The sequence below is a fragment of the Gallus gallus genome, chromosome 3 (genome assembly GCF_016699485.2).
Source record: "Gallus gallus isolate bGalGal1 chromosome 3, bGalGal1.mat.broiler.GRCg7b, whole genome shotgun sequence".
NCBI classification, from domain to species: domain Eukaryota; kingdom Metazoa; phylum Chordata; class Aves; order Galliformes; family Phasianidae; genus Gallus; species Gallus gallus.
In genome coordinates this window covers 81,933,268-81,954,621 of record NC_052534.1, presented here as the reverse complement: position 1 = coordinate 81,954,621, position 21,354 = coordinate 81,933,268, and the positions used below count along the sequence as shown (strand labels likewise).

The window sequence follows — 21,354 nt, the reverse complement described above, 5'->3', positions numbered from 1 at the left end:
GAAGAATTTTAGTACTCAAACATTCAGGTTCTGAACAGTTTTTGTGCAGTAACTAAGTAAAAAGATAATTCTTCAACAGGAGTCTTGCTCTCAGGGAGCATAATCCAGTCTATGGCCTTTTGGACCAAGTTAGACTTATTGCAAATGAATCTGTAAGTTAACCAATCAAGGAGGAGGATGAAGGCTTCCAAAGACTGAATCCATGTTGAGCAATGGATGAAGTCTCACTTCTTCTCTGAAGTTGCTGTTTTGCTGCAGGCATTGACTGTCCTTTGAAGACCTAGGGTCCAGACAATTTTATGGTCCGTGAATCTAAACTGGACCTTCAAAAGGAGACTCAAAGTGTAAGAGATTTCAAGGAGAACAGTTGAAGCACTCTGCTGTGAGTAAAGGTTGGATTAATCCCATCTAACTTTAGATGTCTATGATACAGGCACTTAATGTTGAATTAATCATCCTGAGCTCTGTCTTATGTCATCAGAAAGGAAATATTTATAAGCAAAAAAGTTATTAAAAAAAGAATCAAGGCACAACATGCTCTCAAATTCTGTGGTGTTTATTTTCAAGTGGTGTTTTTTTCCAAGCATCAGAAAGTACAAAGCACCTTAACTGAGTGGTTTGGAATTCATTTTTAGTTAGGTAATTTTTCAGCCTGCTTGCAACAACAGAGTAGACAGTAAGAGATAAAAGAACTCATGATGCGATTGCCACTAAGAAACAAATAAGACAATTAAGATACATACCCAGGCAGAGTTGCAGTGCTTTATGTGGACAATTCTTCTGGAAAACTTAGTTTCTACAATTGTATTTACCTAAGAATTTATTTGTCACATCCCAATAATGGAGTGTTACAAGGAACGCCACTACCAATGGAAATGGTGGCTGCAAAGTTATCATGAATGACTTCAATCTGGAAACAAAATCAATAAGTTTTGAAAATAACTACCACTGGGAGTTGAATAAAGCTTTTATTTTATTTTCAGGTCTGAGCCTTTCTTAGGCATGCAGAACCATCCATGCTATTGTTGCATCATGAGGTGGCAGTTCAGTGAAGTATTCTTGTATAGTCAGTTAAGGTAATAATACAGGATGAGATCTTGTCCCTTTTTTCCTAGAGATCAAAAAAGATCTTGTTTTATGTGAGTGCATCTGCAAAGCTTGTTATTGTAGGAATTCTTGTCTGTTGTGTTTTGGATATCTCAGGTGGATATTATCTTTTCTAATAGAAGAGATAGGGACCGGAGCAAAGGTGTGGACTTTGAACAGGAGGAGAAGGGGGAAAGAGGGGGTTGTGATGGTAGTATTGTTGAGCAAAGAAAATTTTAGGTCTTAAAACATGTGACTTTTGGGAATTGCCTTTGGAGCTCCTCAAAGCGAAAGACAGAGATTCTTAATGAACTGAGGAAAACTTCCTTCTGATCTTCTACATTATTTCATTGCGAAGCAAAAATTAAACAACCAACAGATTTCACCATTAGAGGAACATGCTGACAAAATGCATCCCCCAGACCAGCAGAATGGAAATGGCAAGGGTGATGTTCTGTCCACTGTTGTTTTTTGGGGGGGTTATCATGGAGAGAGAACTCAGTCTGTGAGCAAAACTAGCTGCTTCAGAAAGCTCCACGATGAATGAGGCAGAACTCAAATACAGAGGATAGAAGCTAACAATTGCTTTGAATATAGGTCAAGTAGTCTTATCGCTTATTCATTAGGTTTTGTGTCTTTAAGTAAGTTATTCAGCTGTGTAATTGCTTAAATCAAGAAATGAGGCTGAACTGATACTTGCTTGATTTACGATGTTGCTTACCACACCTCTCTGTCTTCTATCTTTGTAATTTAGACTGAACTAGACAATACTATATACAAACACAGCCACTGCAGTCTGGCTTACTCATACGCTGCAACCTCAAGTTTTTTACATTAATGAGCACATTGAATGTACTACCTTCCTAGATAAGATTGTCATTGTATTTAAAAGCTGATTGATATCTAACATTAATTTTCATCATCGAGGGACAAACATTGCTGAGCCCCTGCTAACTAGCTATGTAATGGGAAAGTTCCTTAACATTCAAATGTTCAAGAAGTGTTTTGTTGAGACTATGGAACATGTATTTCAAAGGTAGGTTGAACAGAGACACTTTCTTTCTTGATGAGCTTAATTGCTGATTACAAATAGAAGAATTCTTATCATATCCTTTGAACATAGTCAGTGCTACAGGGAGCAGAAAACCAAAGATACTCAGATGTGAAATACTCATTTGTTACAACTTTTCCTTCTCTCCTTGACATGTTTTTCCTCCTAAGCGTCGTCATCTTGAAACAGTAAGTGCATTGTCGGTACAGTGATTTTTTTTTTTTGAGCAGAATCAGAAGAAGGCTAATACAGAATGCAGTCAGGATGGAAATAAATGAAGGTGTTTAATGGCAATCAACATAGCTTTGACTGTCTTAGTGAACAAATCTGATATTTTTTTTATATTTGGATTAAAAGTAAGGTTAATAAAACTAATGAGTATAATATATTCAGACTCATGATGTCTGAGTAAAAACAAAGAATATACAAAAAGATACAACCTACTTTAAGCAAATTTAGAACTAGCCCAGTGTACATGTAAGCTGCAAAATGTGAATTGCAAATTATCTACCAGGGTGTTTTAATAGGTCTTGCAGAGATCTGCTCTTTGCCTAAAGTGGTTCTATTTTTTTTATTAAATGGAAGAAAATATGTTGTATCAGTCTATAACATGAATTCAGACCTTGCAAAACTAAAGAATTCTAAAGACTGAGAAACTTTCCCACTAAGTGAAAAACTATTTTAACAAGTAGACCATTGCAGGTTAATGGCGAACTTGGTTACAGTGGAGTTGTAGTTTTTGTAGAGTTTTAAGTCCTTAGAAGTGAGGAAAACAAAATCATAACCCTGGACTTTTGAAGAACAGATTTTTGGGATCTTCTTGGCAGGATCCAATGGCAAACTGCTACAGAGGACAACAGAGCACAGGAGAGCTGGTTGAACATCCTTGGAGAATAAAAGCAGTCCTTTTTGATGCGCAGGAAGGTGAGCAAGTGTAGGAAAAGGTCAATATGGATCAACAACAGGGAAATCCTGAATGAGCTCAAACCACCAGAAGCACATGAAGGAGGAGGAATGGATGTCCTAGGAGGAATGTAGAGGCAGTACCCAAACATACAAGGATGGAGCTGAGAAAGCCAAGGCTTGCCTGGAGTGGAGACTCGCCAGAATGTGAAAGGCAAAATGAAGGACTTCTGTAAGCACATCAGCAACAAAAGGAAGGCAGGGGAAATGATTTACGTGGAGTTTAAGCACATAAATCCCAGCACAGGCATTTTTTTTAGTGGATCTGGTGATTTAAAATTTTTTTTAGCTGGATTTGGCTCACTTTTATAATGTTGCGGTGCTTATAAAACTACAGTAAGTGATGTCTTGAGTACTAGAATATCTGTCTTTGGACAAGTAAAGAGATCAACAGCAAGGGGGAAGTTCTGGTAGTATTTTCCAGGGTGTACAAACATGTGGATGAAATCTGCCTATTGATACATACTTACGTACACTGATATGTAAGTACGTTTTCGCTCTACCCCACCAGCACTGCAAACCAAAAGACCAAGCCTAAATTTTTCAGTAATCCCATTCCTCTTGATATTGATAAAACCCAGTGATCAGAAAACAGCAAGTCATCCTACCTAGGAGGATCAGAATAACTACAGTCCTCCTTCACTTCTACAAGTTTTGTAGAAAAATAGGAAGCAGTGAAACAAATATCAAAATTTAATAGTAGCCTAAATTAGAGAGGACATATTCATAAGAGTTATTAAAAATACAATAGATTTTGGCAGAAATGTTTTTAGATAAAAACTTTTTTTTGACAAACTAAAAATTAAGGAACAATTAACATTTCCAGTCTGGCACAAAAAATATTCAAATGCAGTAGCTGCCTCCAAAACATTACTGGCAGATTCTCAGAAAAAAAGATAGGTAAGCCTAAGAAAACAATGAGATAGTTTATCAGGGATCATAGACTGCCTAGCTGTTAAGTTTCTCTGTAGTCAATCTAACAGAAAAAGGGGATTTGTAGCACTGTAATTCATGCTATCTTTTCCTTTGATTGTTTTTTCTCCTTTTTTACCACTTACTCTGGAGCTGACAGTAATCCATAGGAGTCACACAATATCCTGTGCAGCTAGAAATTAGGCAGAGGAATACAGATTTAAGTTTAAGATTACCAAGCTAGAAATGTTGACTCAACCTTTTCTGTATGAAATTGAAGGGATGATTGTTGAGTATGGAAATCAAAATCAACAAACAGATAATATTAGCTTACGATTCAGTAAAAGACATGGTTCTAGGGAAGAAATAGCATTTTCTATTTTTCTTAATCAGTGTCAGAACCATCTGTCCATTGTCCTTTTTCAGTCAGACCACTGCTCCTTTAGTAGCTGCAACAGAGGAGATCATTCCCTTCCTGTTAGTTCCAAGGGGAGAGAAGAGAAGAAATTTCTCTTAATCTTCTAACAAAAAATACCCTGTAAGTGTAGGAGTAAAAGTGTGACTGGCAAAAGAGTAACATGACCTTAAGTTTTGAAAAGGAAAAAAAAGAAGACCTGGAGAACTACAGGCCAAGTAGTCTCACATCTGTATTTGGCAATATCATTAGGAGATTCTACTGGAAACTATGCTAAGATCCATGGAAAATATGAAGGAGGCTGGTGGCAGTCAACATGACTTCACTAGCAGCGAACTGAGCCTGGCAAATTTAGTGGCCTCCTACAGAGGGGTTACAGCCCTGGTGGATAAGGGAAAAGTGACTGGTGTCCTCTACCTAGACTCTTGCAGAGCATTTGACAATGTCCCGCATGGCATCCTTGTCTTCAAATTGAAGAGACATGGATCTTGTGGATGGACTGCTTAGTGGATAAGGAATTGACTGTATGGTCACATTCAAAGAGTTGCTATCAATGTCTTGATGTCCAAGTGGAGGTCAGCATGCGGTGTTACTTGGGGATTTGTACTGGGACCAGTACTATTTAACATCCACACTGGTGATGTGGACAGTGCGATTGAGTGCACCCTCAGTAACTTTGTGGATGACACCAAATGGAGTGGTGCAGTTGACTCACAGTAGGGAAGGGATGCCATCCAGAGGGACCTTGACAGGCTCAAGAGGTGGGCCTGTGTAAAAAAGATGCAGTTTAACAAGGCTAAGTCCAAGATCCTGCATCCATGTCAGAGCGATCCCAAACATGAATAAAGTCTGCAGTGAGTGGATGGAGTGCAGCTCTGCAGAGAAGGACTTGGAGATACTGGTGGGTAAAAAAACTTGATATGAATCTGCAATATGCACTTGCAGACCAGAAAGCCAACTGGATCCTGGGCTACATTTTAAAAAAGCAGGCCAAAGAATGAGATTATTCCCCTCTACTCTACTCTTGGGAGACCTCAGCTGCAGTACTACATTAATCTCTGAGGCTCACAGCATAAGAAAGACACAGACCTGTCTCCCAGAGTCAATACTGGGTCCAGGTTTTTTTTTTGTTTGTTTGTTTAATTTACTCATCAATGATTTGGATGAAAGGATAGAGTGCTTCCTCAGCAAGTATACTGATGATACAAAACCAGGAGAAGTGGCTGATACCCCAGAGTACTCTGTTGCCCTTCAGAAGGATCTCAGCAGGCTGGAGAGAGGGGAAACTCCTGAAATTCAACAAAGGCAAATGCAGGGTCCCACTTCTGTGGAGGAATAACCCATGCCCTTGTTGTCAAGAAAGTGAATGGTATTGCTGGGCTACACTAAAAAGGGCATTGTCAGTAATTCAAGGGTAGTGAGGCACTGGAATGGTTGCCCAGTGAAGTTGTTGGTGCCTTGTCCCTGGAGGTGTTCAAGGCTAGGTTGGATAGTGATTTAGGCAACCTGATCTAGTGGAAGGTGTCCTTCTTCACAGAAAGAGTGCTGGAACTAGATGATCTTTAGGGTCTTTAATTCCCTCAGGCTAAATTAAAATGGAATGATGCCAAATGATCTGTTAAATGTTAATTTGTATCCAAGTATGATATTGAGTATGAGGCATGAAATAGATATCTATGCTTTATTGGCAATAAGTAATGATGATATGCCTTGCATTACCTTCTAATATAACTTGAAATGAGAGTGAGAAGAGATTGGATAGGCAAGGAGGGGAAAATCCACCCTTGGTTCCAGCATAGTATCTGGTCTAGTGGTAAGCTGGTAGTTGGTGCGTACCTGGCCGCTGAGTTGTATTTCTTTTTATTTATTGCAGAAAGGGGGTGTTTCACATACATATCTGTAGTTTGCATGCAAGGGGGGATTCAGCATTTACATGTGTGGAAGGGTAGTATTAATCCTTTCTTCCAACTGAGTTGAAGGTCATAGAGACCCTGTGTCTTATGTTGGTCACATAGGCATCTCTTGCAACAAGGAAAGAACTTGCCTGGACTTGCACAGTGTGATTAGGCCCATACATGATCTGTCATACTGTACACTCTCTTTGGAAAGCACTTTTGGTTCCCAAATTCCATCTGCAAACTGAGCACATGCTTTCCTGTCCTTCTTTGCCAGTAAGCAAAGCACCAATGGTTGAGATACTGAAACTTCTTTAGGGATTTTCCACAGGACTTCACAGTCAGCTTCCAACCCCAACTATTCTATAATTCCATGATTCTGTGGGTAAGAGACTGAACTAGGCTGAGTGAGATAGAAAAGACATATTTTGAGAATGGACTCAATGAAGGAGGATGAGAGCAGTGAAACAACATAAATAAGAGATGGAAGAGACAGTGAGGGGGAAAAATAAAGAGAACTGGACAAGCTAGCACAGAATCAAGAGGAATAGCTAATGAGAAAGAAGAGATCAAGAACAATTCACACGCTTTATATTACACTGTAGTCAGTTTGGTAGCAAATTCTGCATTCTACCAATCAATAACGTTTCACAGCAAACTGGAGACAAACTAAGTGAATAAGAACGGTCTCAGAGTACCTAGTTTTAGTTCAATCCTCTATGCCTTGCATGCACGTAGGAGAGCTAGAAGAACATGGTTAGTGATATTACTTCAGGTTTTGAGTTATGCCTCATTTTTAAATAAAAGTGAACTTGTTTATGCTAATTCATATGGAAGTGTTAAGTGAATCTATTTTCTCTCTCTGGACTTCAGTTATTTTCTAAAATCACGGATATAACTTTAGGAAATTTTTAATGTTCTGGAATTTCTAATTTTTCATCAGCTCAAGTCAATCTGTACACCCATTTTTGTCTATTCAGCTACCCACAACACCTTCTATTGTGCATACCCCAAGATACCTGCTGACCTGACAAGTTAAGGACATGTGCTCTTTTCAGAAACCTCCTCATGACTGTCTTCACTCCTCCTGTTCCTATTTCTTTCATCTTGCTTACAGTATGATAAGAAGGCAATGTTAAGAAAAAACAGTGTAGGTGAGGAACAGAGTAGGTGTAAAACTGCTGTCTTTATTTTAGACATAGATTAAGATTTGGACTAAAAATCTATTGAGACTGTATTGAGGAATTTTGTGTTCTCTGTTAGGATTCTAAAGACTGTAAATTGCATGCATTATTAGTATTAGTACTGATATTAACATCTCAGCTGGATTGCAATAAATTGTTACTAGAAGCATATAGATATAATTTATAATGTTGTTTTGCCAAAGCTTTCACTTTTGAAATAAAAGGCAGATCTCATTTGAATGAGACCCTTTACTCTTGCATGTTTCCCTGAGTGCTATGCCAATCATAAAAACTGCTCTGTTGTATCTTTAACAATGGACAAAACCATGACAAGAAAATCAAAGCTTTGGTATTTATATTTAAATATATCTTAATTTTAGTTATGTATTTATTTGTAATGAGAAAGGCGGAATGAGTATGGAACTGAGAGATGAGAAGAGAAATGTAACTTTAAGATTTTTCAGGGATGCTATTGGTGTATTTTTATACTTGAACATTCCAGGAACCTGAGATACGTTTGCTTTCAGATTTTTCTTTGCTTTGTCTATTAATATCTTATATATATATATATACATATTAACTAATCCCATATATATATATCTTATATAAGGGAATACTGAGAAATACTGAACTGCATATTTTTGAAAGAGTACTCTGGAGTTTTAGGACTTCTTAAGTTAATGAAGGTACCCAGTGTTCTACCACTATTATTTTTATTTTCCTCAGCCTGTTTGCTACCAACAATCTTTGCACTAAAACAAACTGATACTATGAAAACAAGAAAAACAATAACACTCTACAGAAACACCTATGGGTATGTCTGACAGGTGAATGTCCAGACACAGGTAGCTTGTTATATGCTCATTCCTCATACTCAGAATGAGAAAGTAGCAGAAATTACTGACGTATGAAGGTGCTTAGTCCTATTAAGATCCAGCTTTACTGATTTGGGCTTAACAGACTCATCTGGACTTAAAGACATTTAAAATTGTCTGTTAATGGCATCAGTGATTGAAATCTGATAATGCTGCATGAAGAGATTCCATGTGTTTTGACTTCTTGTGCCTTCTGTATAGTGTACAAATTCCATGCCATTTCATTCTTTTGATAGAACCTATGTCTATATATACATTGCATGTTTGCATTATTGGTAGAATAAAACTTCTCTTGAATGGTGGATTATCCCTTTGTAATGACTTAGTAGTTTGGTCTCATCAGTCAAATTTCATTTATGAATATTAAAATTATAGTAAATAACTGTTTAATTCAACCACTGCAGACTAAAAAGACCTATTAAAATCAAAGTTTTCCAGAAGCAATTATAGATCCATAACAGAAAAGAGTTGCTGTTTTTCTTTTCTTAATTTTGTAAGCTATGTTAAAGATACAGTGAAACATAGAGGCTTTTTAGTATGCTTTATGTGAATTCATTTTGTGTAGCTGGATATTGGTAAGTTATTTTCTTTAGTCTGCCTGTTTAGAAGGAAGTTGGTTAACTTGTTAGTAGGCTGTTGTCCATGAATATAATGAAAAATATATGGATATAATTATAGATATGGATCTAACATCTATGTTGGTATAAGTCTGGATTTATGCCACTGCAGTTAATGAGGCTGCACTGATATCAGTCCCAAGGAAATTTGGTCAAAGGAATCCAAAATGGAAAAGGAAGTTGCACCAAGCCAATCTCTGATAGGTGAGAATCTAAAAACAAAGTGGAATTTAGCATTTGGCATATGCAACTGTGCCAATACAAGCTTAGCACAGCTGGCACGCAGTGTAACTGTGGGAATACAATAGCATGAACTTCCCTGCATTCTAACACCTACATAACAAACTTTCTCCAGATTTTGAGTGCAGATTCAAAAGCACTCTGGTTCCACATGTTCCTTGCAACACTTAGATTAATCTAACAAATTTGGTGTCATGTTCTATACTCACATCTGTTGTACTCCTTAAGAGTTCTCCCGTATCAGTGGTGAAAGAGATCTCATTTCCAAATGCATCAAGTTTTTATAGTTTTTATGTGTTTGAAAATTAGTAAAGTATCATTCAATATTTTCTGTGCACATTTGTAAGCAATTACCCAGTGTATAAAGCAGGAACAATTTCATCAAAGAGGATGGTAAATGAAGTTTAGCCCCATGCTCTTTTAACTTCAGATACTTTAAATGTGGAATAAGTCCATGAGACTTTGGACAACCAAGCAGATGAAAAAAGCTGTTTTATTTTGGCCTCAGACACATCAAGCCAAATACTCCTTTTACTAGTCCTGAATAGTACAGAAATATTTAGGAGGCATTTCCTATCACCTAAATAGACCGCCTCTCCAACCTATTGACTTTTTCCAAAATAGGGACAGAAAGAGTGCGCAAGCAGCTGTGAGTGCTTGGCTGCTGGTCAGGGTCAAACCACCACACATTAAATTTGGCAGTGCATTATGTCAGCGTTGGTTACCAGCAAAAGAGGCTTTTCACTTGCCTTGTGATTTGCAACTTGATTGCACTTACTGAGCATGTATGCATCTTTAATCACTTAAAAAATACCAAGTCTCTCCCTGTGTCCGTAATTATTTGGGATTCTCTAGAAGACTTACTGAAATTAATCCACTAATCTTACAAATTAAAGGGTTCTTATTCCGAAAAGTATAAGGCCTTTAATTGGCTTATGCTATGAACCGAAGAGAACTCAAGCAGGCCAAGACTGTGGGTGCTATCCGTGGTGCTGAAAGGGCTCCGCGGTAGGCTCCTGAGTTCAGGGAGAGCGATCTTGTAGAAAGGTTAACAATAGAAATTGGAGAACTAGTAGGTGAAGAAGACAAATACTTTATACAAAACCTTTCAGGTGCATCGTATAGTTATATGAACAGAGGTGTAGGAACTTATTGTTGTTATCTATGAATAAATGTTATTTTTTCCTTATTAATACATAACAATTATATTAGTGTCATTACACATAAACATCAACACCTATTCACTTAGCTCAAAGTGATTTAAATATAAACATTATAATTCATATTTTATATCTTAAATATATTTCCAATTTAAAATCAACAGTATTTTTTGGAAAGAAATGGAGTTAACACTTACCCCAGTGAAATCTATTTGTATAGCAACCACAAGGAGCTAGTAGAAATTTTTTTGTGTACCATGAATTCATGCTGTTTAGGATCAGAAAGGGTGCTAGATTACTCAGACTGCCACTGTCTTTTGTAAATCTTCACATTTCACCTACTTATCTCTGTTGCAAACTCATAGATCACCTAATTCCAACTCCTCTGCCATGGGCAGAGTTACCATCCACTACATCAGGCTGCCCAGGGTCCCATCTCTTTTGATGAAGCCCGGGATACCATTGGCCTTTTGAGCTGCAAGAGCACATGGCTGGCTCATGACCAGCTTTTTGTGCGTCAGGACCCCCAGGGCCTTCTCAGAAGGGCGGCTTGCAATGAGTTCTTCTCCCAGTCTGTACTCATATCTGGGATTGCCTCAACCAAGTGCAACACCTTGGCCTTGCTAAAACTCATTAGGTTCTCTTGTGCTCACTTTTCAAATCTGTCCAGGTCTCTCTGGTTGGCATCCTTTCCTTCTATTGTATCAATGGCACCAGTCAGCCTGGTGTCATCAGCAAACTTGATGAGGGTACACTTGATCTCACTGTCTGTGCCATTGATGAAGATGTTGAAGAGCGCTGGTTGCACGATGAACCCCTAGAGGCACTGTTTGTGATAGGTCTCCACCTGGATATAGAGCCATTAACAATAACAGTCTGGCTACAACCAACTCTGTGTCCACCGAGTAGCACACTCTTTAAATCCACATCTCTCTGATTCAGAGATAAGGATGTGGTGTGGGACCATGTCTCAGACATTTGTGTTGTTAGAACTTCTTTCTGAAAGGTAGATAGGCCTTAAATAAACACGCATTTCCCTTTCTCTAGTATTACTGCTTTCTCTGATAGAGAAGAGAACTTGATTTATTCTGTGAACATATCCAAGTAACTTTTTGATGTTCTCCTTGCTAAAATAAGCAGCAAGCTCTTTGAGGCTTTCACTTTTTTTTTCAGCTTCCTCCTGCTCTTTCATTCTTTTTCACCACCAGTTTTAAGTTGTATGTTCCACACCTAGAGATAGCATGTCATTGTCACCAGTGTCACATGTAGAGTTAAAAATATTTCTGTTTTTATTCACTACTTCTCTGTTTGCACATTCATAGTCTGTATACCACTTTTTGCCATAGCATCACAATAAGAACTCAGATTCTTGTCTGCCATGACTCTGTAATTTATTTTCAAGTCTGTTTTTTTTTCAGTTTTTAGTTCAGTATTCTGTAGGGATAGCTGTACCTTGCTGTATTAAATTACAGTTTGTTTGAATAGACAAGTCTACCAGCTGACCCAAATCACACTGACTTATCTATATTCACCGTTAGTTACAATTCTGCCAACTCTCAGGTCTTCTGCAGCTTTTATTAGTGCTGATTTTATATTTACTTTTAGGCCACTGAGGAGAATGTTGAATACTGTAAAATTTAGTCATATGAAAATCCACAAGAGACACACTACCAAGCGATGATTCCCTATTGACGGACACTATTGCAGACTTACTTATGATGCCGTTTATTATGTGCTTCACAAGCATTCTGTGATCCTAATTGTTCAACAGAAAGTCATAAGGAACTAAGTCAAACTTTCCTAAATTCTACATTAAATCATCTCAATTCCATTACCAAAGGAATTCTTATGTCAAAGAAATAAAATGACCCAATTTTGTGTTAACTGAAATTTGGATTTTCCTGCTTTTTAATTCATATTAATAAAATTACAGTATGTCAGGGATTTCAAAGGAAATGTTCTGCAATTTTATTCTGCACTGCTCTCTGCCTAACTTGCCTTTGCAAAATACTCTTATTTTTGGTGTATACTTCCATGCTTTCTACTTTTCCTTTCAGAAAATATCCTATAGTACCCTTTTTACTGTGATGAGCTCTCTTTCACATTGTATTATTCAGAGCAGCCAAAGCTGACTCACAAAAGATTCATTATTTGTTGTGTCATAACTGCTGGTATTTACATACATTTCCTATGGGAGGTTTCCACTCTTCCAACTGCAGAGAACTTTCAGTGTGTATGTAAACTGGATACTAAAATATAAAAGGTGAAATGAGGACTATGATTTTACCATCACAAAGAAGGTCACATCTAGAGTGATGTACTGTTAGGAAATAAAGTGAGAAAAATATTTAGGGAAGAATGTTAATAATAATAAAATAAACCTTTCTTCCTGAGTGTCATGGAGTTCCTTGTTTCTGTCTGGTAGAAATGAAGCTTGGTATTTCAGGCTAAAATTATACATGCTGTAGCACTTAAAAACTGAGCATGAATATTTGCAGTTAAAAAGTTCTAATTTAGATGTAAAACAGTAAATCAAGGACATTTTGAGAAAAAGCAGCCAGTATATCTTGAATAAGCCCCTGAACAACCAGAGACTTTTGTCAGCACATATGGTTGTCTAACAGGGCGCTTCAGAACAGTGGGTGATATTATGTGCCATATGTGCTGCCGTATCAAAGAGTGATTGGGTTTCTGGTAATGCTATTATGAAATAATGAACTCTAACAGTACCTTGCTATTCTTAATCAATATCAGCATCTTTTTATTTCATCCATATTTAATTGCATTCTTGTGGCACTAAAAGAATGTCTTTTAGCTATCAGGAGTAAAGTGTAAATAGAAACGGTTTACCTACATGAAATAAAACTTTCAAAATGGATTATTAGCTTACTATTCATTTTATTATTTGACATTCATTAGGGTAATCATTATACTTAGATATAACAAAAATCAGTGAAGAGTGACTAATAAGGCAAGCGATGTGGAAGTTCTGATATTTCATCTCTTAGCCAATATTATAAACTTCATAAAAAGGCATAGCATTTATCTGCAATACCCATAAAGGTGTGATAATATGTCAAGGAATGCTTTCATGACCAGAACTAATTTGGCATATTACTTGTAAATTCACACATTCATAGCTCAGAGTCCCACCAGATCTCTGAATAATGCTTTGAAACAATGAATTTCATTGCGTGCGATGTGCTATATATTTAAAACTTCAGGAAGTCATTTGTTTTGTGTGGAATAAAAAAAACTAAAAAAAAAAATAATGACTTGTGGAATCTGATTATCGGATAGCAAATTTTCAAGCACTGTGAAATTTAAAAATGCTTGAGGCATCTCAGTTTGAATACTTTATGGTGAAGCACCTGCATCAACAGTTGCTTTGGATAATTTAGGCAAGGAAGCCTATGGAGAATAGAACCATTACTTAACCCACAATTTGCTATTACAGTTGTCTTCATTGTAAGCAATTTCACACTCATAAAGAAGCATTTGTCCCCTTAGTAATTTTCATATCTCTCTGTGAAATTCTGTTTTTAGGAACTCTAGGCAGGGTTGAACTTTAGCTGTCACAGAATCACAGAACAATAGGGGTTGGAAGGGACCTCAAGAAATTGAGTCCAACCTCGCTGCTAAAGCAGGTACCCTACAGTAGGTCTCACATGTAGGCATCCAGATGCGTCTTGAATATCTCCATAGCAGGAGACTCCACAATCCCTCTGGGCCACCGGTTCCAAGGCTTTGTCACCCTTACTGTAAAGAAGTTCTTCCGCATACTTGTCTGAAACTTCCTATGTTCAAGTTATAGGCCATTGCTCCTTGTCCTATTGCTGTATACCACCGAGAGAAGCCTGGCCTGAACCATTTGCCTCCCACCTCCCTGTAGATATTTATAAACATTTATCAGATCCCCTCTCCGGTCGTCTTTTCTCCAGGCTGAACAGGCCCAGATTATTCAGCCTTCCCTCATGTGGGAGATGCTCCAGGCCCTTTATCATCTTTGTGGCCCTCTGCTGGAATCCTTCTAGGAGATCCCTGTCTTTTTTTGAACTGAGAAGCCCAGAACTGGACACAGTACTCTAAATGTAGCCTTACCAGGGCAGAGTAGAGGGAGAGGATCATCTCCATTGACCTGCTGGCCACGCACTTTTTAATGCACCCCAGGATCCCACTGGCCTTCTTGGCTACCAGGCCAAACTGCTGGCTCATGGTCAATCTGTTATCCACCAGAACCCATAGGTCGTCCTCTGCAGAGCTCATCTCCAGCAGGTCATCCCCTAACATGTACTAATGTATGTGGTTATTCCTCCTCAGGTGCAAGACTCTACACTTGCTCTTGTTAAATTTCATCAGGTTCCTCCTTGCCCAACTCTCCAGTCTGTCCAGGTCATGTTGAATGGTAGTACAGCCTTTGGGTGTGTCAGTCAATCCTCCCAGCTTTGTATCGTCAGCAAACTTGCTGAGGGTGGACTCTATCCCTTCATCCAGGTCACTGATGAAGATGTTGAACAAGACCAGACCCAGCTCCAACCTCTGGGGAACATTTCTAGTTACACACTCCCCCAGCCAGACTCTGCACCACTGATGACCACCCAGAAGCAGACAAATTCTTCTGGATGCCATAGTTTAGCTAGTGATCTGTTTCTACAGCTAAAACAAACAGACAAATCAAAATGAATGAATCAGTGAGGTTTCCTGGACTGAGTGCGGTTTTCAAAGTAAACATGTAAATGAGAGTATGCCATCAGATTTTCACTCTCTATCCGAACGCTTCTGTAAGAAATATTCTGTACAGAATTATTTACAGAATAAGCTCTAACAAGTGGGAAGTCATAAAACATAAGAAAATGTAGTAACAGGCCCTGAGTCTCAGAGTGGTTTTGAGGGTTTTTTTTTGTGTGAAGGTGTTGGCATGCCCTTTGCTGTCAGTCAGCTCTGCCAGTGAAATAAAGAGGTCACAACCTCACCCTTTGTATCTGGCACATCAGAAGACCGGAAGAGGAGTAGTTTGCATTAAATGGTCTTGCATGAAGAGAACTTGATAAACTGTCTCCGACTCTCACTCTTTCCATGTAAACACTTGAACAGCACCTACTGGATTATTATTTTTATTTTCTAATTCACATTTGCTGTTGTTTGGTTATTCAAATGTTATTATTCAAATACAGCATAAGTTACAGTCACAAGCGAGGTAGCATACATTTCCCTCATCTAAAACCCCCTCTGCAATGTTTGGGCATTGTCAGAAAATTGTACAATCCCAAGGTTGGAAAACTTTGTCGTGATAAAATATTTCTTTCAGGGAGCACCATCATATGTTTCCTCTATAGTTTATAGAAACATACATTATCTTTCAGGAAAAGCACATGGGAGGTAACCAGATTTGTTTTGTCTCTATTTGCATTGTAAGAATAATTTTATAACTGTAGCCACCTATTAACTGAAATTGGAAATAATTACAAAAGCATATGAAGGTAGCTCTTAAAGTAAGAACAAAGTTATCCATACACTCAGTGACAGACTATGTCACCTTAATAAAAGTAATAACAGCAGTGCTTAAGGTTTTTCTTGATAGATATTAGGAGTGGGAAACACAGTATGTAGGGATTATGCCTTGAGTGCTCTAATTGCTCTTGCCCTGAGAATCATAAACCTGTACATCATAAGCCTCTGATCCAGGTGCTCCATTCAAGCCCAGGCCCTAATCTTTGCCTGAGCTACAGTAAAGGTAGGTCTGTGGCTCAGCTCTGTTCCTTGATCATCCCGACTTCCAGACTGAACTTTCTGTATTGAACCACGAACATAACATATCACATTGCATATCATTGATCAGTGAACTGTTAGCTGAGCCTGTTACTAAGACTGCTGTTTTTGTCTTGCGTGGGTACTGTGAGACTGTGCCCTTGTTGGTGAGGGCATTGCTGCAACCTATCTGCACTGTGGACAGCTTGTCTCTCATGTAGTCCCTCCTTTGCCACATACAACATATGGCAAATACTAACTAAAACAAAGGACTGTGAATTAATTTTTTTTCAGTCCAGTCACAATTTTATCATTGAGTCCCCCTTTCCAAGGCGGTCACTTCATCTCTGAGTTTTCTAGTCTGGCTGCATAAAAAGATGTTGCAATTGCAGTTGCATCTTTAATTTTTATTCTTTTCAAATAAAGTTGCTGTTTAGAAAGCTTTAAACCATTTATCTTTCTGGATTATTGATTGAAACCACCAAGATGTCTTAAACAGTCCTTTAACTGGCTGGAGATTAATTCTTCAGTATGCTGCATATTCTCAAACTAAATCAACATTCACACTAGAAAAAGGTATGATAGCCTTTTGTCAAATCCTGTCCGCAAGCCAATTTTTTCCTACCTGAAATCCCCAAACAGGATTCTGCACAAAGTTGTTCTCCTGTTTCATGTACTCTTTGGAGACCATGCATTGTGCTATCCAAATTAAAGAGCAGGCACCATAATTTCATCCTTTGGCTCTAGAGACTAAATTAAAACTGAGTAGAAAATTTACCTGAGTCTCAATTCTGCTCCCTTCGCTTTCACAGTGTAAAATGGGAAATGTGAGAACATGGAAGGTCCTTCTGATGTAAGACACATCCTCCAGGAGAGAAAGAAGAAAATCAATCTCCTTCCAGGAGAGTGGAAGAAAATCTCTTGGGCCCTGTCAGAGATCAGATGGGCTTTTTTATTCCTTTCCTTCCCTTCCCCTCTCCCTCCCCCCCCCGAGTTTTCAAAGTAGAGATGACTGACCTCCAATATCTATGTCCATCCTATGGTACTCTACAACTCATTACTCTAGACAAAGCTTATGAGGCTAGTCAGTCAAACTTCATGCTCAGTTATACTGTTTGGATCCTTTGGCTAAGTGTATCAGAATGAACAAAGCAAAGCTAGATAAAATAAACAGACATCATTTTCTAGGTGCCACCTCACAATACCCAGCAGAAATGCCACTCATTATCTTCTGCTGACAATAGTACTGTCAATTTCCCTCTTCTGTCTTTCACAAGTGGTGAAAAGATTAACACTGTGACAGAGCAGGACTTAAGAGTGAATCCATATAATATCTATTATATACCACAGGATATGGTTTGGGTTTATGGGAGCTCCAATCAGGTCTGCCAAGCCCACACAAGTGTGCACAATGCTTACAGGAGTTGCAGATACTATTGGGGGCCTCTATTTACGTAGAGAATCTGTTCAAGTTGGATTAGCATCATTGAGTATGTAAAATAGTTCTGATGATATAAATGGGACAGTTCACATAGCTCAGATCTATGGCCTCAGGTCTCAGCAAAAAAACCCAAAGACTACCTGATAGAAGTCTCCATTCTTTCTTGTTGATCAGTGAAACGCTACTCTGATACATGGTTTACACAAACCATTCATTGGCTAGAAGCAGATAAATCATTAAGACCTAAGATCTTAGTAGTTTTCAATAATTATTTTTTGTCACAACTGTCTTATGAAACGTATCTAGCTTGGTCACTAACATCATGGTTATCTACAATAGAATACTACAGGACAATCTTAGCAATAGTGTCTACCTTCACACTTCAGTTATGCTGGAGCTTCAGCTGAAACAGTGTTAATTACCCACCAGCCTTTTAGTGGTTACCGAGAGACAGGAAGACACTCAAGGTTGAGCTAAGCAAAGGATCCCCAGCTGTGAGCTGCCACCTTCAGGAGGGACTGGGACAGGCAGCACAACTGAGGGGGGGGGGGGGGTGAGGGTCATGCCATACCATGTGATACCATGGGAGAGGCATAAAGCTGGAGGCAGTCGGTAGGGGTTGGTTGTTTTTCCTTGCAGGAGATGCTTGGTGTTAGTTGGTAGTAGTGTGTCTGATGGGGCATCATGTTGTTGCTGTGTGCGTTGGTCAGCAGGTGGCAGGTAATAGTATTGTGGCCATAAATGTTATTGTTGTGTTTTTGTTCCTGTATTACTCTTCCCTCTTATTTAAACTACAACAACTTAATGTTGATGCATGAATGGTGGTAGTTTTGCTAACTTAAATCTATGCCAGGTGTGACTAAGCCTTGCTAATCTGTGTGTCAATTGGTATGCAGCCAGGCCTGTGATCTCTGACAGCTGTTGCAGTAACATAGTGTTTTAGTATTAATTCTTCTTGTTCTGTTAGAGCCTTTAAAAAAAATTGTTTGGGTAGTTAGCTTTATTTTGCTTTCAAATGTGTTACTAGGAACCTGGTTAATGCTTGGAGGATTCTGTAGTAGTATGTTACAGAGTTGTTTGGCATGTAATGTATGCTCACATATATGGTTCTTACTACTTAACAGTACTAATTCTGCAGCAACTGCCTGCACGCCTGGAGGTCTGCACTCACAGCCCTGTCAGAGGTTAATTCTGCTGAAATTGCTGACTCAGCCTTTTATCTTCCTGGCCAGCAATTTCAAAAGCATTTCCATTTAGTTTGATCATTCTTGCAGCCTATGACAAGATGTGATGCCCCACATTTGCTAAAGGTTAAACCATGCACGTTGGCAGTATGTGATAAGGAGAAATGCTTAAATCATAGCAACTCCACTGTGAGACACCTACAGACTATAGGCCTGTATTCATAACTGGACTAAGATATTGCTGTGGTTAGTTTCTTCCTTTACAACAGGCTTTTACTGACATAGACAATAAGCAATAACAGCATGATAACTAGAAAGTGAAATTCTGTTTTGCAAGATGTATGCTAGCATATTAAAAACCAGTCATTAAAATATAGCTAGCACCATTAGAATCTTTTTATTTTCTGTGTTCACTGTTTGTTTACTTCTGAGTTCACCTGAAGGTTTTGAGTAATGTAAACTGAGTTTATTAGCTTGCACTTAAAGATATTCCTGCATTCCTATGTTTCATCTTTCTAGTTACTCTTTTTTTTTCACTGCTGCTTAGGTGATACCAAGTCAAAGAGCCCACTGTGCTGACCTGGTCATACTGTTTTGTCTTTGTCCAACGGGAATGCTGTTACTCTCTGTAGAGATCACTAGAAATGGGGCAGGATGTTTCACATTGCCATTCCAAAGAATGTATCCTTTGATGCATGTGCTAGAAAAAAAAAATTAAATCCCTAGCCTGACCAGCTTTTGCTTTCCAACCTGTTTCCATGGCATTCTCAGCTGGTAGAAGGCAGAGAGCTGGTACAGTAAAAGAGACAGACCAGCTTGTGCAGTACTTTCCTAGCAACACCTACAGCATGCAGGATCCTGTGGTGTTAACTTCAACAAGAATAGAAACAGGATCATTCTACCTTTTTTTCTTTCTTCCTTTCAAGAATATAAATGGGGGCAAGAGATTGAATGGCTTAGCAATTGCTGACCCTTGCGTTTATCTTGCTGCAATACAGCAGTAACCTTCATCCTGGTCTAACAAGCTCTAACTGTAATGAGAAATAAATCAGAATAAACAATATCAGATTGTTAGTCTTCCCTAGTTCTGAGTGAAATTCATAATTCATAATTTTTTTTTGCTTATGGATTAATCTAAAGTATGAATATGCTCCTTATTTTAAATGATTTTCTATAATAAAAAGAAGTATTTAATGTATTCCTTTGGTAAATGACAATTATAGAAACAAGGTATAACAGATTTTTGTTACAGTAGTATTTGTAAAATACTTAATGCTTAATTCTTTGAAGCTACCTCAGTCACAAATCAACGCACTTAAGCCTCTAAAATGGACCTTACAAAGTATCTCACTACATCTCCAGGAGGTCCTACTAAAGTCATCATATTTCAATCAGTATAGATCAAACTGAAATCAAGACTCTAAAATCAGAATCTAAATCCACTTCTCAAAATCAAGGTATTTTGAATGCCAACATGAAATTAGGTTACTGAAACTTTGTTCCAAAAGATATGGAGAAACTGAAGTATAGTCACTCTTTTGTGTGCCCATGACTTTCATGTTCCTTTCTTTCAAGTGATTCTGAAAAATTGTGTAGTCTCCTCCCTTGGTATAGCATTAAGAATATAATTTACACACTTATTTAGGAAGCAAATAGTCAGAGTGGGCATAAATACTTCTTCCTTGTAAAAGTTTGGCTACTTTTCTAGTCTGAAACTGCAAGGATGGGAACGCTGTGGAAGAAAACTGAGAAAAGACATGACAGAAACCTTCAGATGCATTAAAGACTTCTGCAAGGAGGATAAAAATGCCCCCTGTGTATGAAACAGGAAACAGTGAGCTGAAATTGCAGCACAGTTGATTTTTGACATTAGGAGTAGCTCTCAAATAGTAAAGAAAGCCAGTGTCTGGAATAGATTAGCAGTCCTGAGGAGGAGGGTAGGCAAATGTCTACAGTAATGAAGACTGATCATAAATTAATAACTGATTGTATATCAGGTGGAAGGATGGGCCAGGTGACCCATCTTGAAAGCCTCTTCTTGCCTATATTTCTGTGTTTAGCGATACTTAAGAGACTATTATTTATTACATTGCACTTGCCAAAACCATTTAGAATAGACAAGAGATTGAACTTATAAGAAAATGGTGACAGGTTGATTACTCTCTTTTAGGTATTTTTTTTCATGCCTATCTTTCTCATCCTTCTGTTCAGTCACATTAGACATTTTGTCCTCTTACGCTGAGTTAACATCTTTTCTCTTGTCATTTTTTTTGCAAGTCTGATATTCTGGTATTTCAGTAGTAGACAAGAGGCTTGGCAAAGCAATCTTTTCTCTCCTTCACTAAGTACCATATTTGACCAGCATCTCCTCTGAGATTGACAAGCTATGCGTGAATATATTTCTAATGTTTTGCATGCAGCCTGATCCAGTCATTTTATCTCTCCATCACTCTAATTCTACCTAACCTCCAGGGGATTGTAAGTCTCTAAAACCAAAATAGGAACACTTCTGTATTTTGAACAATTTATAAGATAGGAGCTGTTCTTTCAAAACATAGAGGCTGATTGTTCAACTAGTTTTAA

At 38.1% G+C, this 21,354-nt stretch overlaps 1 long non-coding RNA gene across 1 annotated transcript; it reads left to right on the top strand.

Moving 5' to 3' along the window:
• The first annotated feature begins 1,042 nt into the window (after positions 1-1,042).
• On the top strand, positions 1,043-3,435 carry LOC121110344. Its single transcript, XR_005858687.1, has 3 exons — positions 1,043-1,076; positions 2,014-2,122; positions 2,965-3,435. It is a non-coding gene; the product is annotated as an uncharacterized LOC121110344 (long non-coding RNA).
• The last annotated feature ends 17,919 nt before the right edge of the window (positions 3,436-21,354 follow it).